A 27,158-nucleotide genomic window follows, 5' to 3' on the forward strand; every position below is an offset into this window, starting at 1 on the left:
AACCTGGTCTATAATGAATGAATGTTTCAATTTGATCAAGGGCATAGTATCATTAGCACATAGGTAATGAAAAAATCAAAAACAGCTGAAAAGTTCTGAGTTTATGAAAATCCAAAACAGTTGAAAAATTTTCTTCAAGACTTTTATTAAAGGAAATATTGATCAAGGTGAAAAATGAACTGCTTTTGAGAAATTGCTAGAATAATTGGACATCTATGTTAGGAAAAATGAACCTGAACCCATATCCTATACCTATAAAATTTTAACATGAAATGGATCGTAGACACAAATGTAAAACTTCAAACATAAGATTTCCAAAAGAAAACATAGAAGAAAATCTTTGTAACCTTGGGTTAGGCAAAAATGTCTTAGAACACAAAAAGCATAAATCATAAAAGAAAAAAATGATAAATTGGACTTCATCAAAATTTAAATATTCTAAAAATACTATTAAGAAAATGAAAAGAAAAACAGTAGGTTGGGAAAAATATTTTCAAAATACATATCTGATAAACAACTATAGTCCAGATTATACAAAGAACTCTCAAACTCCATAATAAGAAAACAGCCTAATTTTTAAAATGGGTAATAGGCTGGGCGTGGTGGCTCATGCCTGTAATCTCAGCACTTTTGGAGGCTGAGATGGGAGGATCACTTGAGGTCAGGAGTTCAAGACCAGCCTAGCCAACATGGTAAAACCCTGTCTCTACTAAAAATACAAAAATTAGCTGAGTGTGGTGGTGCATCCCTGTAATCCCAGCTACTCTGGAGGCTGAGGCGGGGGAATACCTTGAACCCAGGAGGCAGAGGTTGCAGTGAGCCGATCACACCACTGCACTCCAGGCTGGGCAACAGAGTGAGACTCTGTCTCAAAAAATAATAATAAAATAAAATGGGCAATAGATTTGAACACTTCACCAAAGAAGATATATGATGGCAAAGAAATAAATGAAAAGATGCTCAACATTATTAATCATTAGAGAAATGCAAATTAAAACCATAATAGGCACAACCATTAAAATGAGTTAATTCTTTAAATTGACAATAGTATGTGCTGATGAGGTTTTGAACTGCAGTAGACAGAATAATGCCCCCACAAAAATGTCCGTATCCTAATCCCCAGGACCTTTGAGTATATTATATTACATGGCAAGGGAGGAATACAGTTGCAAAGGAAAATAAATTTGTGAATCATCTGACTTTATTTATTTATTTATTTAATTATTGAGACAGAGTCTTGCTGTATACCCAGGCTGGAGTGCAGTGGTGTGATAGCAGCTCACTGCAACCTCCTCCTCCTGGGCTCAAGCAGTCCTCCCACCCCAGCCTCCCAAGTAGCTGGGACTAGAGGCCCATGCCACCACACCCAGCTAATTTTTTTTTTTTTTTTTTTTTGCTATAGAGGCCGGGTTTTCACCATGTTCCCCAGGCTGGCTGGTCTTGAACAACTCCCACCTCAGCCTCCCAAAGTGCTGGGATTACGTGCATGTGTCACCACACCCGGCCTCATCTGACTTTAAAAGAAGGAAATTCTCCTGGGTTACGCAAGTATCTGATGTAGTCATAAAGGCCCTTTAAATTTGGAAGGAGGCAGAAGAGTAAGTGTCAGGGTGATGCTGTATAAAAAAGACTCAACCAGCCATTGCTGAATTTGAAGATAGAAGGGGACACAGGGCAAGGGATGCAGGCAGCCTAAAGAAGCTGGAAAGGCAAGGAAACAGATTCCCCCATAGGCTTTCTAGAAAGGAATGCAGACTGCCTAACCTTAATTCTAGCCCAGTGAGACCCATTTTGGATATTTGACCTCCAGAGCTATAAGGTAACAAATTTAGGCCACCAAGTTTGTGGCAATTTTTGTAACTGCCATAGAAAACAAATACATAAACTAACGGAAACTTTCCAAAATTTCTGATAGGCGTGCAAAAGGGTACAGCTACTCTAGAAAAATCCTGACAGTGTCTAATGAAGTTAAGAATACATCCACCATATGACCCAGCAATCCCATTCCTAGATATTTAAGCATAAATTCACTGAAATGTTTTTTGTGGCTTTTTTTCATAATGCATCAACTGGTGAATGAGTAAACTGTGGTACATCACATAATGGAATTCTACTCAGCAATACAGAGAGCTAAATTGCTGATCCATGCAACAACATGGATGATGCTGAAGTGAAATGAAGTAAAGTGAAAAGAAGCCAGACTCAAAAGTCTACAGACTATATGACTCATTTACATGGCTTTTTGGAAAAGGCAAACTTAAAGGGACAGAAACCATCAGTGGTTGCCAGGGGCTGGAGTCGGGTGAGAAGATTGACTGCAAAGGGGCATTGTGGAACTTTTTGGGGTGATGGAACCATATCTTGATTGTGATGGAGGTTCCTTGGTTGTATGCATTTGTCAGAACTCACAGAACTGTACACCAAAACAGGTGGACAATATTTATGTGTTTTACCTTAGTAGGCTCAATGATAGGTGATTGATTGATAGATGATAGATAGATATAGATGATAGATAGATAGATAGATAGATAGATAGATAGATAGATAGATAGATGATAGATAGATATCCATAAATAAAATTCTCAGCAAACTACCACTTAGAAGTCAGGCTGCACTTGAAGTCAGGGAATCAGAGAATCCCCATCTATAAATGGCTCCTTTCTGCTGTTTTACAGTAGTTACTTTTCAGAAAAAAAGAATTTAGAACTGGAAGGAATTTAGGCCAGGAGCAGTGGCTCATGCCTGTAGTCCCAGCACTTTGGGAGGCCAAGGCAGGAGGATCACTTGAGCCCAGGAGTTCAAGACCAGCGTGGCCAATATGGTGAAATCCCCATCTCTACTAAAATTACAAAAATTAGCCAGGCATGGTGGCACATGATTGTAATCCCAGCTACTTGGGAGGCTGAGGACAGGAGGAATGATTGAACCCAAGAAGCAATGGTTGCAGTGAACCAAAATTATGCCACTGCACTCCAGCCTGGGCCACAGAGTGAGACTCCATCTCTTAAAAAAAAAAAAAAAAAGAGCTGGAAGGAATTTAAAAGATCATTTAGCTCATTGATTTTCAAACCAATTTTAGGTTTCAGAATCCTGTGTCCAAATATAGTAATATTAAGTAGGCAGTGTGTGTGATATGGTTTGGCTATGTCCCCACCCAAATCTCATCTTGAATTACAATTCCCAAAATTGCCATGTGTGGTGGGAGGAACCCAATGGGAGGTAATTGAATTATAGGGGCCAGTCTTTCCTGTGCTGTTCTCCTGACAGTGAACAAGTCTCGAGGTCTGACGGTTCTACACAAGCTCTCTTTGCCTGCCACCATCCATGTAAGACGTGACTTGCTCTTCCATGCCTTTCACCTTTGCCATGATTGTGAGGCCTCGTCAGACATGTGGAACTGTAAGTCCATTAAACCTCTTTCTTTTGTAAATTGAGTATTTATCAGCAGAGTGAAAACGGAGTAATACAGTAAATTGGTACCAGTAGAGTGGGGTGCTGCTAAAAAGATACTTGAAAATGTGGAAGCAACTTTGGAACTGGGTAACAGGCAGAGGTTGGAACAGTTTGGAGGGCTCAGAAGAAGACAGGAAAATTTGGGAAAGTTTGGAACTCCCTAGAGACTTGTTGAATGGCTTTGGCCAAAATGCTGATAATGATATGGACAATAAAATCCAGGCTGAGGTGGTCTCAGATGGAGATGAAGAACTTATCAGGAACTGGAGCAAAGGTGACTCTTGTTATGTTTTAGTAAAGAGACTGGTGGCATTTTGCCCCTGACCTAGAGATTTGTGAAAGTTTGAACTTGAGAGAGATGATTTAGGGTATCTGGTGGAAGACATTTCTAAGCAGCAAAGCATTCAAAAGGTGACTTGGGTACTGTTAAAGGCATTCAGTTTTATAAGGGAAGCACAGCATAAAAGTTTGGAAAATTTGCAGCCTGACAATATGATAAAAAAGAAAAATCCCATTTTCTGAGGAGAAATTCAAGCTGGCTGCAGAAATTTGCATAAGTAACGAGGAGCCAAATGTTAATCCCTAAGGCAATGGGGAAAATGTCTCCAGGGCATTTCAGAGGTCTTCACACCAGCCCCTCCCATCACAGGCCCAGAGGCCTAAGAAGAAAAAATGGTTTTGTGATAATGAATGAGTCTCACGAAATTTGATGGTATTAAAAAGAGGAGTTCCCTTGTACAAACTCTTTTTTCACCTACCACCATCCGTGTAAGACATGACTCATTCCTCCATGCCTTTCACCTTCCACTATGATTGTCAGGCCTCCCCAGCCACATGGAACTGGAAGTTCAATAAACTTATTTCTTTTGTAAATTGCCCAGTCTTGGGTATGTCTTTATCAGCAGCATGAAAACGGACTAATACAGTGTGGTAGACACTGTTGCAAGCCCTTTGTATTACCTCTTTTAACCCCTGAAGACACCCCTATGTCTATAGTTAATAATAAAAAATCATCAATAATATATTGTTAATAATAAGTTTGCAGATATGGAAACTGAGGCTTATGTAACTCACACAGCTGGAGTTGTTGAATGGACATTTAAACTCTGTTGATCTGATTCTAAAGCACATTCTTGTAACCATTACATTTTACAGCCTCTTTTCTATGAAATCCCTACATGATATTCCTTTCAAACAAATATGTGTGCGGCTACTTGGGCTGTGAATGTGTGTGTTTGGGTGTGTGTAGCGGGGGTGGGGGTCTGGATCCTGTTGGTGGTTTCACAATAACAATATAACTTGAATACTACTGATCCAGTCCAAATGATATGATTACATAAGGAAGAATTTGAAGCCCAGAGAGGTCAAGTGACTTGTTCTAGGTCACACATCTTGTTAGTGACTGAGGCACACCTCTTGAATCCAGGTCTGTTACTTCCTCAACATAGTGTCAACTTGCAATACAAAGCCCATTTGAAAATGTTGATACAAATATTCCCTTAATGCATCCAAAACAAAAATCAGTAGGAAAATTAACCTGTTAAGTTGGCTTTCCTCTCTCTGTGCCATACTTTACCATTTTAAAAATAAAGATTGTTATATTTAAAGAAACAATGTTGATCCCCCAAAAAAACTGGTTGTAGGCTGGGTGTAGTGGCCCATGACTGTAATTCTAATACTTTGGGAGGCCAAACCTGGAGGATTGCTTGAGCCCCACAGTTTGAGACCAGCCTGGGCAACATAGTGAGACCCTGTATCTACAAAAAATAAAAATTTTAAAATTGGCTGGGTGTGGCAGTACGTGCCTATAGTCCTAGCTACCCAGGAGACTGAAGTGTAAAGACCCCTTTAAGACAGCCAAGTATAAAGGGATCCCTGGAGAACCTCCCACCAGCCTGCACACTGGGCGGAATGCACGCTGGGGTGGAGCCACAGAAGTTTGTGCCATTTGCAGGGGTCAGTAGCCTGGCCTCTCCTGTTCCTGGGTGCTAACCTGGGATTCCGTCTGTGAGACAGGAAGCCTATCAGCAGGACTCTCTCTTTGCTGAGAGTCCCTGTTTCCCTTTTTTTTCCTTTTCACCCAATAAACCCTGCCCTTCTCGTCATTCAAAATGTCGGCGAGCCTAATTTTTCATAGTTATGTGACAAGAACCTGGCTTTTAGCTGAACTATGGAGAGAGTCCTACAACACCTTGAGCCCAAAAGGTGAAAGCTGTAGTGTGCCATGATTGTGCTACTACACTCTAGCCTGAGTGACAGAGCAAGACCCTGTCATTAATAATAAAATAATAATAACATAATAAAATCAAAATCAAAAATTTTATAGTAAAATGGTTTTTTAAAAAAGGCCAAAGTTACCCAAAGGACTTCCTTGACCAGCTGATTCCAAAATCTAGTCTTTGACCATCTCATGATTATCTGATTCTTTCTAGTAGTGTTTGTTACATGTTTTACAATCCAAATAACTTTGAGTTTTATAATGGAGAAATGAATTTAATTTGTATTTCATGGACAATACTTCCTTGTACTCCTCACTCTATTCTCAGATACAAATTCTTTCTGTACCCTTGAAACCTGCACTGTACTGGAGTCCCATATATATGTTATTTCCACTGAGAACTGCACAGTAAACCTAGCTAGGAACAAAGGTTTGGCTGATCTTCCTACAAGTAAATTCCAGGAAAATACTATAGTAGTAGATAAAGTAAGGCAGACCAATTTAAAGCTCAATATAGGAAGCTGCTAAAACATGAAGTATGTGAATTTAACTGTGCCTATTCAGACGTAAGGCAAGAGCAAATGGATCTCTACTTATCTCATTATAGAGAACAGGGATTGTGGTCTTACATAGCTTTCAACAGAAGGTGGGTGTGATCTGGTCTCAGTTCATTAATATGACTCTGATTCGGTTAGTTCTGCTGACTTCTCTTAGATATTCTGGGGTGTAGTCCAGGAGGCATGTCTTTCATTGGGCACTGGCTATGTAGTGGGGATATACTCACTTCATTTGCTACATCATTTGTTGAGTGCCTACTATGAGTTTTATACTGTACTCAGTGTTTTACATCTGTTATCTTACTGAACTCTATGTGACATTCCTGGGGTAATCATTGTTATTCATATTTTTGTCCTTTTCACTTTATATTTTGATCTGTTATTCTGATTCTAAAGATGTTGAAGAGAGTAAGTAAATTGCTCAAGCTCACGTGTCTACTAAGTATTAGAGAGAATTTGAGCACAGCTGTGCTGATTTTATATCACAGGCTCTTATTATTGTTTTTTTGGTAGATCGCATTATCTTCAGAGGCAGAAGTGATGGCAGTACAGCACAATCAAACTAAGCTGGCCAAGAATATATCCTTTACCCAAACCTGAACCTTTCTACTCCTTAGAGACCATCCAATATTTGAATTTTGGCTGGGCTAAGATATTAAAGATTCATTAGTATCCAAAGAATTTGGGAATCAGAAAGAAGCTCAGAACCCATGTGGTCCAACTCCCCTATTTTACAAATTGATTCTTTATTCAACTCGTGTTTACTGAGAACCTGTTATATGCTGTATAGTGCTGAGGATACAAATCCTCATGCGTTTCAGGAGATTTTAGTGTAGTAGCAGCAAATGACAAGAATAGGGATGACTTAGAGCCCTGGCAATGTGAGGGTTGGGTGGCAGGGGGCTTAATGGAACACAATGAATAGGCATTCCATGCAGATTTTGGAGATTTAGAAAATGTCTTTGTTAAGTACTGGGAAAGATACAAAAGAAATAGAAGACTAGCAACTCAACAGGATTAGAATTAAGGCCCCAGGGATAAAGGGACTTGAATTAAATATCTAAGAACTAGACTGTTTGAATCTAACCTTTCCCTCTTCCCAGTTCCTTGATAGAGGCAAAAGGATGTTGTCATTAGACCCGTGCAGCATTTGCCTTACCAAGAGCCTGGCCAGGGCTGTAAGAATCCGTGTAGCTAGCATGAAGGACCAGGTGAGAAGGAAAAACATATGCAAGCAATTTTTGGTGGATGCTACTGTGGTTTGTGTAGTACAGCCTATGTGTATCATGGAATTCAAGGAAATAAATAGACAAATGGGCAAGGACATGTAGTTGACTCTTTCAGACTACTCAATACATTTATCACCCATCTAATTTCTTGTGACAACAGAACCCACCTTCTTGATACAGGGTTGGGCACTTGACCCAAGCATGGGTAATCACCGTGTTACCAGAGCCCAGGGTTCTTTTAGTCTCCTGGGATAGAAATCAAGAGAGATCACCAAACATAGCAGCAAAGATGATTTGAAGTTTATTCCAGCTTGTGCACAAGGTAGCCAGCACCAAGAAATGACAAAGGAGTAGGCTGCTCCCTGAGGGCACTGTGTGGGTTAGTTTTATAGGGTCTTTGTACAGAGGAAGGTTACATCAGGGCATGTGTAAGAGGAGTTTTCCTAGTCCCTGTGCAGTGGCTCAACATGCTTCTTCATACATTGTATATAGCATTAATATTTTAAATCTCCACCCTGGGCACTAATTTTAGCATTAAAATGAAGAAGCAGTAACTAGGTTGGAGTTAAATTCTAGCTGCACATGCAGGGCTCCGAGGAACCCTAGCTCCCTGAAATAGGAACTTGCAGTAAATGACTTCTTGGATCTCTTATAACTGATTGGATGAGAGTTAGAGAAGATAGAGCTTGAGATAGTAAATAAGCCAGCTTGCCTGTCTCAACAGTACTTCATTTTCCTAGACACAACTGTTGTCCCAAGCAAAACCAACTACAGTGCTTCTCTGGGATTCACAAACAGAAATTGGAAAAGAGACATTTTCTTACCACTGAGGTTGCTAAACTGGAAAGAAGTGACTCTGGTGTGCCAATAGCCGTTTTCTTTGCCTCACCAAGAGCCTGACTGCTGTATGAATCCAAGCAGAGAGCAGCAGAAATGAGAGATGAAGCCCTGTGACTTCATCATCCAGTCCGCAAGATGGGTTCCTGTAGTTCTTTTTTCAGTTTTGTGAGCAACTCTGATGTCCCTGCCGGCTGGGTGCGCCAAGATATCCCATTTTTCCCAGTTGGTTGGTTGGTTTTGAACCAGTTTGAGATGGGTAACTGGTCATTACAAAACAGTCCTGACAAACAGGAAATTCACACATAGAAAAAAAAATCACAAAAGAAGAAATCCAAATAGTCTCTCTCTGTATATGAAAAGTTCATCCGTTCTACTAATTAAAGAAATAGAAGTAAAACAGTAATATTATTAGCTCCCCATCAGACTGAAAAAGAGCAAAATGTATAACAATGCCCAGGGCTGGTTAGGGTACAGGAAAGGAATTTTCATATACTTTTGGTGGGAGTGTACCTTGAAAAGTAACCTCACCATAGATATCAAAATGTGAAATGTGCATTCCCTTTAATGTAGCAATTCCTACTCTAGCAAGTGATTCTAAGGAAATCATTGCATAAGCCTATAAAGGTGTGTGTACAAGAATGTTTATCATAGACTTGTTTCTAATATGAAAAAATGGAATAAACCTCAGTTTCCTTATTTAGGGAACTATTTTTTTAATAATAGTATGATGATAGAGTAGAATTTTCTTCAGTTGTTATTATGATAATTATGGCAGATCCTATGTAGTGATACAGGAAAATGTCTGTAATATACTGTCATGTGATCAAAATAGAATATAGAATAGCAAGTATAGTAGGATGTATTATTTTATTTAAGATATATGTGTTTACACCTATGCATAAACGAAACTGGAAGTCTGGTTTTCTCATGGGGACCCAGAATAATGAAAGCAATTTTACTTCTCAAGTTGCTTAAATATTTCACAATATTTTTCCATTATTCTAAATTCATTTTCTTTTAAGAGATATTATGGATGGAATGCTTGTGTCCCCCAAAATCCATGTTGAAACCGTGCCCCCTAATGTGCTGGCATTAAGAAGTGAGGCTTGGGAAAAGTAATTAGGATGAGATGAAATTGTGGGAGTGGAGCCCTCATGAATGGTACTGATGTCCTAATAAGAGTCCCATAAGAGCCTGCTTCATCTCTAAAACATGTGAAGACAAAATGAGAAGGTGCTGCCTGTGAACCAGAAAGCAAGTCCTCACCAAACACAGAATCTTTCGTAACCTTGTTCTTGGACTTCCTAGCCTCCAGAATTGTGAAAAACAAATTTTTATTATTTATAAGTCACTCTAAGTCTACGAAATTTTGTTATAGCAGCCTGTGCTGATTAATTCAGGCGGAAAGGATATAAGGGAAGCATCAGATCTATAACCCTGGGAATCATCACATTATGGAAGAAGTAGGCCAGTTAGACTTTGGGTAAGCCTTCCTGGAATGAAGAATAGCTACAGATTGATGGGCATGATATGGAAGGAACATGTAACATTTTAATATAGTCCAAAACATTGGAGCTAACCTAGAAATGGCTTAAATCGCTATGCCTTATCCTCCTTCTGTGCCAAGCCCACCATCATTAGAAGTAGATCTGTATTCCCAGGTTCTACTACAGTTCTTGACATTTTGATTAATTCATTTCATTGACAGGACTCCATCCCTGGGATTTCTAGAAAGCTGGCGATATTTACTGGGCTACCAGAGAAGTTTCAGGTTGCCACACTTTTTAGTTTGAACCATTTTTGCCACACTTTTTAGGTTGAACCATTTGAAATGGCTACCACCAAATCACCTTGACCTACAGAAACAAACTATATATGGTTCATTATAACACACACTGATACAGAAATTTATATTCCATATGATGTATGAGATTGTGTCTTCAGCAGCCCATTAGTTAAGAAGTGGCATGTATTTAACCTGACCAGGTATTTGGCTCCCCAAGTTTGAGTGATGTAAAAAGTTGTAGTTACACAACGGGCACTGTGTACTTTTGCTACCATTGGTTTGAAACCTGTAGTAGAAACTCAGTTGTTCTAGCCATGGGTCTCTCCTCCACTTTATTGCATCTATGTTGCAGTGCTCATCCCTCACACTCACCACAAGAAGCTCTTACCATAGGCTTATTGTTTTTACTTCCAAGAACTATTAAACACAAGGCATAACATAAAATCAAACTGTGGCGGCTCTCTGAAGCTGAAGCATGCTCTGTCAAAGATGAGAGAGCAAAGCTAAATCAAACAATGACTTGGACCTTTTAGGTGGCCTAAGTTATAAATTGCAAGGCAGCAAAGATAATTGAGAATAATGTAGGAAAAGCTAGAATCAACATAAATCATTTTAAAAGGATAACAAGATATATCAACTGGACCGATTTTGAGGCAGATTTGAAGTCGAGTATGTTTGGAAGGCACCAAAACAGGTGATTAGATACAATATTCAGCTTAATGCGCAGGAAAAGCAATCGGATGAAGCAAATCAGTTTCCTGGACCCTAATGCAGGGAATGTGGAGGATTTTATTAAATATCAAATTAAATTTAGATTTATGGCTGCTGTTGATCCATTAGATTTAAACTGACATTATCACACCATTATTTTTTAATTCCTTGCTGTAGATGCTTTATTAAACAAACAAAAAATAGACTGGAAGCAAAAGTCAGCACCAATTTCTAAATAATTTTTGCATTTTCTCATAATTATTTCAATCTGTGCCCATTTATTCCCTGCATCGATGTCACACAGACTGCACTGCTAGTATAGAACATTATGTTACAGTGTAGATGAGACACGGGGGAAAGACATTTTTTAACACTGACCTTTTTTCAATAAATGGCCCAAATTATTAACATTAAAAAAAAAAATCTTTCCATGACCGATGATGCTAGAAGCAATAGAATTTGTCCAGAGAAAGTAGCACTGGGGTGTTGATTTCCTAGCAGGTGGATTTAGGAAAGGTAAGATGCATCGAGGCAGTAATGCAGGAGCCAGAATGATAGATGTGAGAGTTTTCTGAGAGAAATTGTCATTCTCAATTATGGGTATGAATAGAACTCAGCTGCTTTGTTCCAGGAGATATGTCTGATTCCTAAGTGGGACAAAGTAGTCTCCTCCATTCTTCTGTTTTGCTGAGGAGACCCTGCACAGATGCAACCAGTAGCAGAGTGCAAATGAAGCCAGTATAAGGCAGAACCACACAGAGGGAAGAAGCTGGGATTTTACCCCCAATAGGAGAAAAGACAGCAGCTAAAAGGAAGCTGAAATGTGACTAGGTCTTGATGTGCAGCTGTCTGAAGAAACTGGAGAAAAAGAAGTGGCACGTCTACCCAGGAATAAGCTGCCTTCACTGGCCCCACTGCTGTGTGAGTTTCCTTTCCAGAGTCATCTACCAGTACTCCATCCTCAGCTCATAACTGGCAGGAATTTCCATGCATTGCATTCTCACCTCTGAATGGGGCAGGCCCACTGGGACACCTTGGAGCATTCCTACATCCTTCATTCCCAGGTGCAGATATAAAATGGGACAGGGCTCCAGTGATGCTGCTCTTATCGACTTTTGTAAAATTCTTTCCCTTTCTTTCTTTCTTTTTCTTTCTTTCTCTTTCTTTCTCTTTCTTTCTTTCTCTTTCCTTCCTTCCTTCCTTCCTTCCTTCCTTCCTTCCTTCCTTCTTTCTTTCTTTCTTTTCTTTCCTTCTTTCTTTCTTTTCTTTCCTTTCTTTCATGAGAGTCTCACTCTGTCGCCCAGCCTGGAGTGCAGTGGTGCAATCTCAGCTCTCTGCACCCTCCACCTCCTCAGTTCAAGTAATTCTCTTGCCTCAGCCTCTCGGGTAGCCAGGATTACAGGCGCACACCACCACACCTGGCTAATTTTTGTTTTTTTAGTAGAGACAGGGTTTCACCATGTTGGCCAGGCTGGTCTCAAACTCCTGACCTCAGGTGATCTGCCCACTTCAGCCTCCCAAAATGCTGGGATTACAGGCGTGAGCCACCACAACTAGCCAGACTTTTGCAGATTTCCTGTACAACCTGGTCCTGCCAGGCTAACATGCCTGGTGCTTCCGCAGCTGAACCACCATGGGTTCATGCCTTGGTTCCCTGACCTGTAGTATCTACAAATCCCTTTTGGTTAGCAGGACTTGTCGTCATTACCATCTCAAGGCTATCTTGTCCTTTTGCCACCTATTGCTCATCAGGGGAATAATTCAATCTTCCTCTGTTCCAAGGGGTAGGAAAAGAGCACCTTCTACCCTGCAATATTGGAATAAGAAGAGTTTGGGGGGCAGAGGGGTGGAGATTGGTGTTTTTCTTGACCACTTGCTAATATTATTAGCATTTAGTAGAAAAGGAGCTTCCAGTCCCTTTCCTCACCCTGTAGCCCCAGCTCAGAAGATCCTAGTATGCCCCAGTGAGCCCCAAATCCCATATTCACAATGGCAGTATTTGTTTCCCACAGTGCACATGAAATACAAAATGATAAGTTGACTGTTGATGGTACCCAGGGGAGTTTTCAATGGCATAAATACATGCAAGGGACCATTTGAGTAACAGAACTATCCTCTTACATCAAACTCATGAATTTATGGGTTGTTTAGGGCGAAGCTAAGGTAAAAGAAGTGAGTGTATTTAAAGAATAATAGTACAGGAGGTACAGAGATATAGAGAAAATACTGAAGGGCTGTGCAACTGCCTGGAGGTTAAGGTAACTCTGCTAGAAGATTTTGTCAACAGAGGTGAAACTACTGCAGCAGCTGGCCTGGATGGTTTTATCAGGAGTCTTGTGCTGGGCTAGGTCCTCAATTTCATACACTGCCCTAGAGATTGACATAATGCCAGGCTGAGCAATCCACAAGCCAGTGTCAGAGTGCAAAATATAGATGAGCTCAGGTTGTGCCTGCCAACTTAGAACCCAGACCCCAGCCTTATCTCACCTGATTGGATAGTTTCTCCTTTGGACCCCAAACATGAAGGTGTTGATGACTGTCCCTCCCAGTGCCATGGCATTGCTGACCTATCCTTCTATGGATGGCTCCACTGATTGCATCTGGAGAACCTGAGAGGGCAGAAGAAGGAGCTCTAAGGTGAGTTCCACCGCCCATCCCCAAGGGGAAATCAATGTAGTTTGGGGATATCAAACTCCATGGAGTCAAAGTGGTGAGAATTATCTCTATTGGTCTCTATAATAATAAGGATCAACAGTTAGTGTGCTCCTCTGAGTGAGGATCTGTAGAGTAACATGTGAAAATATATTCGTGGATAAACATTGACATGGATACTCAGGAATGTGACTTGCTTTCTTTCTGGTTCTGGTCTCTATTACAACTGCTTGAGCTTTTTTGACTAATAAATGAATAGATACTGAATAATAACAGCAAATACCTATATAGTTAGCATGCATCAGTCTCCTTGAGCTGCTGTAACAAATTACCACAAACTTGGCAGCTTATAATAATAGAAACACATTCTGTCACAGTTCTGGACACCAGAAGTCCCACATCAACCTATCGGTGGGGCCACACTCCCTCTGGAGGCTCTGTGGGTGAGGCCATTTTTTGCCTTTTCCAGCCTCTGGGTGGCTTTTGGCATTTCTAGGCATTCCTTGGCTTGTGGCTACATCTCTCTAAACTCTGCATCCATCTTCCCATGACTTTCCCTTCTGTGTGTCTGTCTTGAAGTCTTCTGCCTGTCTATATGTCCTCTGTTTGTCACTTATAAGGACACATGACTAGATTTAGGGCCCACCCAGGTAATCCAAAGTTAACTTCCTGCCTCAAAATCCTTAATCACATCTGCAGAGACCCATTTTCCAAATAAGATAACATTCATAGATTTCAGGGAAGATTAGTCAGGGTTCTCCAAAGAAACAGAACCAAGAGGATGTGAAGAGATAGATATTGATTTTAAGGATTTGTTCACACTATAGTGAAGGCTTATAGCAATATCTGAAGGGGTAGGCCAGGAAGCTGGAGACCGCAGATGCCTGGGACAAGGTGCACTTTGAGTCCAAAGGCAGTCTGCTGGTGATACAGGGGCTAAAAAGAAATTATTTAGGCAGTTAGTGAGGGTAAGAGAGTCCTCAGTAAGGCCTCCCTTTTAACAAACAACAGCCCTGAAATCATTTCTTTTATAACAAAAAGCCTGAAAACTCAAGCTGCAGAAATAGAAAAGCAACCTAGAAGCTTGCACTGTGAATGCCAGCAGCTGTGCCAATAGGAAAAGGCTATCTGTGGGCCAGGCATGTTCAACATGGCAGGTCCATCTTCCCTTTTCTTTGTCAACCGCATGTATAGTAAGGAATAGACAACATGGCACAAGCCAGGTAGAGAACCCATCTGCATAATAAAAGAGTAGAGTGGGATGACCAGCTTCCTCATACACTATGCAAACCTCACACCTGGTCCAACCAATCTCTCGGGCCCTATGTAAATCAGACACTACGTCCTCAAGTTCATTTATAAAAGCCTGCGCATTTCACTAGAAAACCAGAAAACCCACTAGGGTGCCCCTCTCTCTGCGGGAAAGCTATTCTCTTTTCTTTTCTTTTTCTTTCACCTATTAAGGCTCCACTCTGAAACTCACTTCTTGTGTCTCTGTGTCCTTGATTTCCCTGGTGTGAGACAATGAACCTCGGGTATTTACCCCAGACAGCAACACTGCTTCACTGGCAGCACTCTTTCTTATTTAAGGGAAGTCAGTCTTTGATCTATTAAGGCCTTCAGCTGATTGGATGAGGTCCACCCACATTAAGGAAACAATTTAAGAGTTAATCTCGGCCGGGTACGGTGGCTCATGCCTGTAATCCCAGCACTTTGGGAGGCTGAGGCGGGCAGATCACAAGGTCAGGAGATCGAGACCATCCTGGCTAACACGGTGAAACCCCGTCTCTACTAAAAATACAAAAAAAATTAGCCGGGCGTGGTGGCGGGAGCCTGTAGTCCCAGCAACCAGGGAGGCTGAGGCAGGACAATGGCATGAACCCAGGAGGTGGAGCTTGCAGTGAGCTGAGACTGGGCCACTGCACTCCAGCATGGGTGACAGAGCGAGACTCCGTCTCAAAAAAAAAAAAAAAAAGAGTTAATCTCACCCCAAAAACACCTTTACAGAAACATCCAGACTAATGTTTGACCAAATATCTGGGCACCATGGCCCAGCCAAATTGACACACAACATTGATCATCATACGGTACTGGATGTGGATGTATTTTTGGGAGCCATTATCAGCCTACCACAGTCATTTAATAAATTATAGGCACTGTTCTAAGCTTTTACATATATTAATTGATTTAATATGTACAATGACTTTGAGAGTAGAATTGCTGTTGTTATCATCATCCCCATTTTACAAATGAGGAAGCTGAAACAGAGAAGATAAGGAATCGGACTAAAGTCACGCCACTTGTAAGTGATAGAGCCAGGATTGGACCAAGCAGTCCAGCTTAATCCAATTAAGTTTGGAAAAAAGGGTCACATTCTGGTAAAACTCCATCTTTATTGTCTCATGGACAATTACATTCAATATTTGCTATAGCTGTCTGGATATTTTTGCTTGCTAATTCATTATGTGAGAGTGATCACTACTCTAAGGGTGGGGTATTTTCTGTAGTAATTTCTTCTTTCTCTTCCTCCTGCTGCAGTGATTACCTTACACCCTATGTTGACTTTGTGCAGCTACGTCAGATAATAGCCTCAGTCATTTGACATTTAATAAACATTCACTCAGTGCCTGTCTCATGCTAGACCCAGCTCCAGGCATTTTGGGTGCAGGGAAGAACTCCAAGCTCTATTTCAGTGTTTTCAGCTTCCTCCAAATCCGCATGTTCTATCATTATCTTCCCTTGAGCAGATGCTGAAAACAGGCTCAGAGCTGCTAAGAGGAAGCCTTTCCTCTGACTCAGTTCCAGGGGTTACCTGCAGGCATAGGTGAGACTTTGAATATATATCAATCTTGGGGGAAGATAACAAGGTTGTTAAAGCAGATATAATCATCCAGGCTTTTCCTTATCTAAAAACCTGGCCTAAGCCAAGATATCCAGCACATCACAAGGATAAGCCAGATGTAAATAAAGACCTGGGGAGGGCTTAAGTAGCTTTATATCACTTCCTTCCAGGCTCTCAGCAGAGCAAAAAGAATCTCCAGCTTCTTAAACAGAAATGTTATAAAACCAAAGCATTTTCATGTCTGTTTCCCTTTTCCTAACCACTTCACATCGCTATTTCAGAAGATCCAGATTTTAATGGCTAAGTAGTTTTGTTTTTCTATTATGATTAAAGTTTGACAATAATCCTGTTTTATTTCAGTAGGACTTCAGTTTCCTAAGTGCATTCACATGTATGGTCTGGTTCAGCCTCCCAACAACCTTGCTGGATAGGCCAGGAATGTTGCCTTCTTTTTTTTTTTGAGACAGAGTCTCGTTCTGTCACCAGGCTGGAGTGTAGCGTACTGCAACCTCTGCTTCCCAGGTTCAAGTGATTCTCCTGCCTCAGCCTCCCAAGTAGCTGGGACTACAGGCCCACACCAGCACGCCCAGCTAATTTTTGTATTTTTAGTATAGATGGGGTTTCACCACATTGACCAGGATGGTCTCGATCTCTTCACTTCGTGATCCACCCGCCTCAGCCTCCCAAAGTGCTGGGATTACAGGTGTGAGCCACCACACTCAGCCGTTGCCTTCTTTTGTAAATGAGACAGCTCAGACTCTGAGGAGGGAAGTCCGCAAAGCACACATGCAGTAAGTTGGGCTTTCCCCCTTTAGTCTTTAAATGTCCCCGCATGAAATGAGCACAGTATTTAACACCAGAAAATAGGAGCCACATTCCACCTTCTGAACAGTAACAGCAGGCATCTCTATTATAGAAATGTAAACATTCCTGTGGTCCTTTAGAATATCTCCACAGTCTAAATGATTTTCAAGTTGAGTAAGTTTTAAGTTCCTTGAATAAGGTTATTGAAAATGACCTAGTAAGTTGCATTCAAAAATTTAAGTACCTAATTTCCATCCATTACAACCTATTATACTACAACAAGAGAAACATATATTAAGAGTATTTCTTTACTGCACTTATTTTACATAGTGCAGACCTGATGATAGAAACTAAGCTCCTTGGATTAAACTGCTTCAACCTGACCTGATTTATTGGTCCATTTTTAAGTTATAGCTAGCTGCACATGAGTATGAAATGTACCTTTTTGGCCTGAAAAAGTGTGAATGCATACTCTAAATGCAGTGTTTCAAAGTAGTGTTTTACTATTATTTTATTTATGCTAAAAGTTTTCTAAGTCAAGTTTTATCAGGGTTTCTGGAGCATAGTTCATGATGTATGTGAGTATATCCATCTCTACCCCCACATGTAGAAACTGTTGACAGCTGTTGTGATACCTCGGTTCTTGCCTTCTTAGTTTAAAAGAATTTAAGCAAGAGACACACAGTTAAGGAGATGCAGCATAGAGCAGTTTATTGCAAAGGAGAAAGAATGCTCTGAAAGTTAGATGCAGAATAGACAATGCATCCTGAGAGAGAATTCAGGACAGGCTGCTCCTAAGGATGAGACAGCAAAGACAGGCACTAGGGAGACCCCCTCTGTGGGAGTCTTACATCATGATTCATAAGTGGTTGGGAAGAGGTGTTACTGGTAAGCATGTTCTGGTGATCCTCTGAGTGCACATGCATAGTAGCTGTACATGCTTGTTCATATGTCGCATGTCTCATCAGCATCTTAAATCTCCACCCGGGGTGTGTTTTTTACTATTATAATGAGCAAAGTGTCAGTGTGAGGACTGGACAAATCAAAATGTGCATGCACTCTACAGGGGAAGTTTCCCACTGAAGATAGCTTTGCTTGACTGAGCTTGAGTACAATGCGAATGCTGAAGCTTATTGTGTTGACTGTAGGGTTGCCACATCCCAAGAATATGATCACCACTTTTTTGACTTGGTATCCTGCTTCGATACCTACATACATCTGCTACATGCAGTTGAAAGAATGTCTGTGGCGTCCAGCTGCTTTGTGTGTATCAATCTTAAGCTGTGTGACTTTGGACAAGTCACTTAATCTTTCTAAGAATTAGAGAGGAAATAAATAGTCACATCTATCTCATGAACCTATTTTGAAGAATAAATTATATAACGACTGGAAAATGACAGATCTAGTAGCCTGCCCACAGTTAGCACTTAGTACACATTATCTATTGTTATTATCATTCACAGGACAATCTCATTTATGCAAAGTGCCTTAGCAATATAAAGGAGAATATGAAAGAGAGTCAGGGAAAAAAATGGTCTATGTATTACTTTCCTGCTTCTGCTATAACAAATTACCACACATATGATGGCTTAAAACAACATGAATTTACTATCCAACTGTTCTATAGATCAGAAATTAGTTTCACTAGGCTAATATCAAGGTGTTGGCAGGCTTGCATTCTTTACAGAAGCTCTATGGGAAAATCCATTTCCTTGCCTTTTCAAGCTTCTAGAGTGACCCCTTCTTTGAGCTTCAAAACCAGCAATAAATGGATGGTCAAGTTTTCTACTGTATCACCCTGATATTCCTCTTCTATCCCTCTGCCTTTCTCTTATAACAGCAGTCCCCAACCTTTTGGGAACGAGGGACCAGTTTCATGGAAAACAATTTTTCCATGGACTGGGGTTGAGGCAATGATTTCAGGATGATTGAAACACATTATATTTATTGTGCCCTTTATTTCTATTATTATTACATTGTAATATATAATGAACTAATTATATAACTCACTATAATGTAGAATCAGTGGGAGCCCTGAGCTTGTTTTCCTGCAACTAGATGATCCCATCTGGGGGTGATGGAAGACAGCGACAGATCAGGCATTAGATTCTTATGAGGAGCATGCAATCTAGATCCCTTACTTGCACAGTTTACAGTAGAGTTTGTGCTCCTATGAGAATCTAATGCCACTGCTGATCTGACAGGGGGCAGAGTTCAGATGGTAATGTGATCAGTGACTAGTGGCTATAAATACAGATGAAGCTTCACTCATTTGTGTGCCACTCACCTCCTGCTGTGTGGCCCAGTTCCTAACAGGCCACGGACCAGTAGCTCTCTGTGGCCCAGGGGTTGGGAATCCCTGTCTTATAAGGATTCTTGTGATTACATTGGTCTTACCCAGATAATTAGGACTAACCTCAACATTCTTAATCATGTTTGCAAAGCCCACATATTCACAGGTCATGGGGATTCACAGGTCATTCCCTTTGTAATGCAAGCTCACATATTCACAGGTTCTGGGGATTTGAATGTGGACATCTTTGTGGGAGAAACATTATTCAGACTAGTACAGTTTATGCCAAATATATGCCATAAAAATAACCACATTAAGGTTCATGAAGAGTTCTAACTCAGAGCTTTTTGTCTTATTTTGAGGCTATTCCCATAAACTTGATTCTTTATTTCTTTGTAGCCTAGTACCAATTGGAAATAGTCAATTATTTGGTGTTTCAGGATAACATAAATTTAAAAAATAAGAAGAAGAAATAGTCAATTGTTGTGTGCCTGGGAAAGACTGGGAAATTAGGAAATTAGGAAAGGCTGGGAAATTCTGGCCACATCCCATTGTCCATTCCTTGGTCACATGCCTGCCCACACCCCAACTCAAGGGAGAATAGAAAATATTAGCTGATGCTCAAGAAAAAAAAATAGTACACTCCCCCAAACCAGTATCTGTCAATCTGTCACATTTTCTGTCTGTTGTAATAATCCAGTTGGAAAGGAAAGCAGAGGAGAGGCTAAGAGGGTAGAAGTGACTAAAAGGGGATACAGAAGCAACTAAGACAAGCTTTCACATTGTAGTTTGCTAAAGGCCCATGAGGAAGAAAGCAAGGGTCTTTAGATGACCTTTGATGTATCTGGCATCAATGACTTAGTCTGGTTTGGTTTGCAGAGCCTTGGACACTGGGCATACTGTTTCCTAAAAGAGCTCAGAACTACTGTACAATGTCCCAGGCTAGATTAGGAGACCGGTGAATAGACCCATGTTCAATGCAAATAGAACTATTCTTCAGTGCGCTGGAAATAATGTAATATCCAAGAGGTATCAAATTTATCTTTTCAAATAAGTAAAAGGAATATCCAGCAATACTTCTCAAATAAAGGAAAATATTTTGCCTTTTTGCTTTCTATAGCTAATTAAAAGCAGAAAGACACTAGAAGGCTGAAAATTGGCCTCAAAGCACAGGCTAAGTCCAGTGATTGAAATGATTGAGACGAGTTTTCTAGTATATTTCCTTATCACAAAACCTCCCTATTGCTTCTAGAGGCAATAACTTTCTTTCCATTCTTTTGTAATTTGTTTTAGATAGCATTTTGCGTATCAGGTCAACTTTTCTCTGGGTTTGGGGAATCCAGAAACAAAGTTTGAAAGCAAAGTTGCCTCCAACTTACTTGGAGTGTCTTGGTAAAGTAAAACAGTTGGAGAAGGGAACAAACTGGGCACTCCTAAGGAAAATAAAAACATCAGGCAAGGTTATGAATTTTAAGCCTTGTGTAACCTTTGCAGCATGTCAGAACTTAGAGATCATCATCATCATCTTCCATACTTTTAAAATGACCATGACAATATATACTAGCCCACAAGTCCAGTGCTAGGAGAAATTAAGGTAGTTGACTGAAGCAGGTTTAAAAAATATTGTTCACCTAAGAGGCATCTAATATCCTAGCTTCTGTGTTTTAAAACTGTTTTATTTGGCTTTCATGGGACTTTGAGATTAGAAGAGACTGGACCCGTCAAAACCCAAGAATAAATCAGTCCTCAGTGAAATACCTGGTCATACAAATAAAAACATTTTCCAGCCCTAAAACTGCAGCTTCCAGTTTGAAATGATTAGAGGATATACATTTCAATTAGAATGACCCCCTACTGCCAAAGTAAGTTGACTAGGTGAGATTAATATTTGTAAAACTCCAGGTGAGCCACTCCTTGGAATCAAAAAGTTGCTTTTCTGCAAAATGGATTGTGAAGTACAAACGATATATTAGATATGAAAGTATAAAGTAGCCTAAAATACTACACAAATGCACACTGTAAATGTTTTCAGTGGATTTGTTCATACACCACAGAGGTATCCTTGCTATTGTCTCAAGATGGGCAGGCCTATGCAAACCTATCCTCAAAGTCCAAGGAAGCTGAGAGGCCAAAGAAAGAGGCTGAAAAATCCAGTTTCTCAGAAAGAATCATTGAATAGGGACTTACAAACAGAAGCCATGTCTGGGTCTTAAGCAGTAGCAACACAAGATGGTAGATCCCCATGCCATTAGCCCCACACTTGGGGCTTATATGCCATAGGGAAAGGGCATATGTGCTTCAGAAGGGATGCATAGAACAATTGCTTAAGGGTAGGAGTTATGATAAGTACACTCTCTTATACAAGGAACAACAGATAAACTAGAAATCTTGAAGATTTCCAGAATTGGAGTTAATCAGAAATCAACATGGCAGATTCGCATTCAAGATGAAGTTGCTATAGCCTCCGCACTCCACCTTCACATTCTCTCCTCTTCCGTGATGGTCCCTGAGGCTTTAGGGAGGATGACTTACATTGTATGGCTTTAGCAGCAGTGAGTTGGCATTGGAAAATAGATTGGGCCCAGTAGGATTCCAAATGAGGAGGGTTCACAAGCTCTGTTGAATCATTTCTTAGACTTCAGAATACCATGGCTTTGGTTTTCTCAGGAGAAGTAAAACAGTGAGAGATACAGAACATTAATAATTTGAATAGTAGAAATAGAATGCACACAAAGATTACAATCAAAAGAGAATTTGTATGCCTGAACAAGAGCAACAAAAAAGAACCTGGTTCATTAGGAACCCAACTAAAAGCATCATCAAGGAAATTAAAACCCGGTAGTTCTTTAGAGACTTCTTGTAGCCAGGAAATTATTCAGGATTTAAAAAATCAAAAACAATGGCTAGAGCTAGAATCTAATAATTAATGGGTCTACTATAATTTTCTTCCAAAATGTATTTTTTCTCTTTAGTTTCCCCATTTCTCCCAAGGATAAATTGTAGTAGGACTAATTTATTTGGAAAATAAATTTTAGTCTCACTTTACTTGCCCTGGTTATTTGCATAAAGCACACAAGAATAGTGATTAGCCATATAGGCTTCCTTTAAGTTGACTTTGCTGGAACTTTCATAAAGAATTTCAGATTAAACTTTTTAAAAGCCTTGAGACTAGAAAGCCAAGCTAAAGATTCACCATTAAACTGTGCTTGCAATACATGCATGAACTGGGTGAGTTCTCCACTTCTTGAGTTCCCCAAATATCTTGATGTTCTCAGGCCTATCAAAAAATGGCATTCTTTACTTATCACAGGTCAGGAACCTTGTAAGGGAAACATACAGAAAAGGTACTAGGCCAGTCTTTCCAAGACGCTTTTTATTGGCTCTGTAAAGTCAACATTAATTCCTCAAAGCAGTCTGGTCCTATACGAAAATATGGCATTCCAGTCAAAGCCTTGATAAAATAATCAGTGTCTCCAATTGTGTCCTGTAACAACAACAACAAAAAAAACCTGATTCTTATTAAACTTATATAAATATAATGCCACAAAATAAGAATACGCATAAATAGTTTCCAAGTTTTGAAGAAATCAGGTAAAGAGAAAAGCAAATTTTGCTCACAAAAGTATGCTTTACCCAGTTTATGTTAAGCTATTAATTGCTCAAAAGAAAAAGGTTTTCTTGACTCTTCTTCAATCAGAGTAGCAGCCTTGCAAACAGGATGTTGTCTGTTCACATTGGAACTGCTATCTGCAAACCAAGCAGCTCTTTTTCAGTCAGGTGAGAGCTATTTATTGGGCACTGTAGAATCCAGCATCTCCTCACATAGTCTAGAGTCCGTCATAGGGAAAAAGAGGCTCTCTGCTCATATCTCCTTCTTGCACTGCCCATGTAGCATGGTCCTACATAAGCCATTTATATTTTATTATGGAACTCTTTGGGGCACTTGCATTAGTTAGGGTTCTCTTAGAGGGACAGAACTAATAGGAAAATATATATATATCTGAGTCCCAAAACTGAAGAACTTTGAGTTTCATGTTTGAGGGCAGAAAGCATCAGCATGGGAGAAAGATGTAGGCTGGGAGGCTAGGCCATCTTTCCTTTTCATGTTTTTCTGCCTGCTTTATATTTGCTGGCAGCTGATTAGATGGTGCCCATCCAATTAAGGGCGGGTCTGCCTTTCCCAGCCCACTGACTCAAATGTTGATCTCCTTTGGCAGCACCCTCACAGACACACCCAGATCAATACTTTGTATCCTTCAATCCAGTCGACACTCAGTATTAACTATCACAGCACTACTATCCCCATCAGAGTATTTCTCTGACATCACCCTAGACAGCATGGGTATTTCAGGTGCCAAGCTCATGTTATGTCCTCTTGTCATAGGGGTGGCTTCAGTTAATGTCCTATAGCAAGGTAGTAAATGCCCCTCAGCTGGAAATTCTCTAGTCCAAAGTCCAATTAGTTGTCATGAGGAGGGGACTCACAGGCTTTTGCCATAAACCCCAATGAATGATCCGTAAAGGGCTATCAAGTAGAGAAAGTGTCCCCACCAGCACTCTAGCATCTATTCTACACTCTGAGGACTCAGACAGTCTTACTGGTTCCCATTTAGCATGTTCAAGTAATACTGCTTGAAGGGCACATTTCCGTGCCTTCAGTTCTGCAATACTAGATAAGGGAAACATTTCCCAGTCAGACACAATGCCTATTCCCGTAAAACGTTTAGGTGAAAAAGAACTACTTTGCATAAAGCCTACACATTTTAACTTTTATAATCCTATCAGTCTTTACATTCTTACATGCTAATCCCAGAAACCTTTCCCGTCTAACTCCAGACCATTTTCCCCTCTATGGTGAAAAAGGCTGTGGGTTCCCAGCAGAAGGTTGAGCCCAGGCCCCTTTTGTCAATCTTTATCTTGATTGACCTGCCTCAACATTGCCCCAGGCATTTGTGGCTCAGCTTTCTCATTGCAACTTTGCCTTCTGAATTTTTTAAATTTCTCTAATCTGGAGTAAATACAGAAAACTGATTTGGGGCTCTTTAACAATGGGGGACCAGCAGGGGCTCCCTTTGGCTCACTCAGCCTTCAATAGTATTGTATTAAGACCTTTGTCTTAACACCATCAGCTTCCATTTTATTCAATTCATGTCTTAATAACCATCTAAAGATTTCCACCCTGCTGAGACTAGTCCCGTGACTCTCCCTTTCTTTTTGTGTCTTAGTTTCACGCCCATCCGTGTTTTTAAATTTACCCACTTTTTTTAGCATGCTGATATGAGTTTTATTTTATTTTATTTTATTTTATTTTATTTATTTTATTTTTCTTTTCTTTTTTTCAGACAGGGTCTCACTAACTATGTTGCCCAGGCTGGTCTTGAACTCCTGGACTCAAGTGATCCTCTCGCCTCAGCCTCCCAAAGTGCTGGGATTACAGGCATGACCCACTGTACCTGCCCTAATTTACCGTATTTTTAAATAACTGTTTAAAATATTTTACCTTCCTAGGATGAGTTATTTCATTATCCCTCTGCCTTTCCTTATTTAAGATTCAGAGGGGAAAGCTGAGAAAGCAAATTTGATAAGACTTCTTGAACTGTTGTTTGATTCTGTAAGTATTTATCATGACTTGGGTAATGGGCATATTCAGCAGGTGAATATCTCTGTTATCATAAAGCCATCATTTTAGCATGCTAATGCATTATAACTAATGTGCAAAGACCTGTGAGTACAACCAGAGGTCACTTTCATTGCCATTTTGGTTTTGGTTGGATTTGGCCGCCTCGTTTACCACATGCTGTTTTGTCAGCAAGGTCTTTGCGACCTATATCTTGCTCTGACCTCCTAGCTCACCCTGTGACTTAGAATGCCTAACCTTATGGGAATGCAGCCTAGTGGGTCTCAGGCTTATTTCACCCAGCCCCTGTTCATAATGCAGTCACTCTGGTTCGAATGCCTCTGACATTGACGGTAGCAAGAGAAAGGATAGACAGACAAGGAAAAAGAGAAACAAAAAGAATTCAGTTGACTGAGAAGTTTTACAGAGAGAGCAGAGGGCTTAGAACAAAACATATCCATACATATATAGCCCAAATATTATTTTTAAGTAAGTTGACTTTTGACTCTGAGCTCTTTAACAAACATTTTTTTAAATTGTAATTCCTACTGAGGCCATTTTACTTTGCTTCTGCTGCTGGCTGGGCTCCCATCAACAAATGGGCAGCCCAGAGAAGCAGCCATCTTACTGCAGCAGGGGTTCACCGCCCTTCCTTACCACTGTGTGATAGACAGCTCTCAGTAACCAATCACTCTAAACACGCTGGCATTTTCAGCATGTCCCTGTACTCGTGCACAGCCTTCTAAAAAGTGAGCCATACCACTCCACATACAAAGGGCTGCCACGCTGGGATTTCCCCCACAGATGCTTCACTGTTTTTGCCCACTTGTTAGCTTCTCAGCTCCTGGCTAACTTGCCACATGTTCTGTAGTGGGCAAGTAATATGGTTTGAATTTAGATCCCCACCCAAATCTCATGTCGCATTATAATCCCCAGTGTTGAAAAAGGGCCCTGGTGGGAGGCGATTGGCTCATGGAGATGGACATCCCCCTTACTGTTCTCATTATAGACAGTGAGTTCTTATAAGGCCTCATTATTTAAAGGTATCTGGCACCTACCCTGTCACTCTCTTCGTCCTGCTCTGGCTGTGTAAGACCCGCCAGCTTCCGCTTCACCTTCCACCATGATTGTTTCCTGAGCCCTTGCCAGAAGCAGAAGTCTGTACAGCCTACAGAACTGTGAGCCAATTAAACCTCTTTTCTTTATAAATTACCCAGTTTCAGGTAGTTTGTGTGAGAACAGACTAACACAGCACCTTCCCCTAAAAGTCTGAGGAAGCTGAGAGGCCAAATAAAGAGGCTGACAAATCCAGTTTCTCATAAACATTTGATAGCAACTTAAATGCAGAAACCATATCTGTGTCTCAGACTATGGTGAGACAATATGGTGGATTCCCATGCCATTACCCCCCAGACCCAGGGCTTATACACCATAGGGAAAGGGCATATGTGTTTCAGAAGGGATGTGTAGGACAATTGCTTAAGGGCAGGATTTACGTTTCCTCTTACACAAGCAACAATTGATAAACGAAATCTTAGAGGCCTTCCCAGAACTAGAGATAATCAAAAATCAACATGGCAGATTAGCATCCAAGATGGAGTTGCTTTAGTTTCCACAGCTATAGATAAGGTATAGCATGGACTTTGGAATCAGCTGTGGATTCAAATCCACTACTTACTGGATGTGAAAACCTGAGCAAGTTATGTAACTTCCCTGAGCCTTAATTTCCTCTTCTTTTATTGGGAGTAATAGGAACCTCACAGAACTACCAGGAAGATTCAATAACAAGGGTCTGGCACAGCACCCAGCATATGGTAGTGCCTTCAGTAAATGTTTGTTTCATTCATGCATTGCCTCAACACAAGGGATGATGGCTATCATTGAGAAATATGTGTGCCCTTGATATAAGATTTTGCATGCAACTACCAAAAATCTGAAACCATAAATAGGAGTCACCATGTGATCTAGTCTTTGCCTAGCCGAAGCAGGACGCTACAACATACCTCCAAGTAAACAAAAGTTTTAGTGACCTAGCAGGGATTTTGCTAACTTTTGTTGGAGATGATGAACCTTATTAAATAGATTGTTTACCTACCTGACAAGTCTTTGTAGCTGAACTTCACAAATTTCTGGAGTCTAAGAAATGAAATTAGAAA

This window comes from Nomascus leucogenys, chromosome 21 (genome assembly GCF_006542625.1).
Source record: "Nomascus leucogenys isolate Asia chromosome 21, Asia_NLE_v1, whole genome shotgun sequence".
Taxonomy (NCBI): domain Eukaryota; kingdom Metazoa; phylum Chordata; class Mammalia; order Primates; family Hylobatidae; genus Nomascus; species Nomascus leucogenys.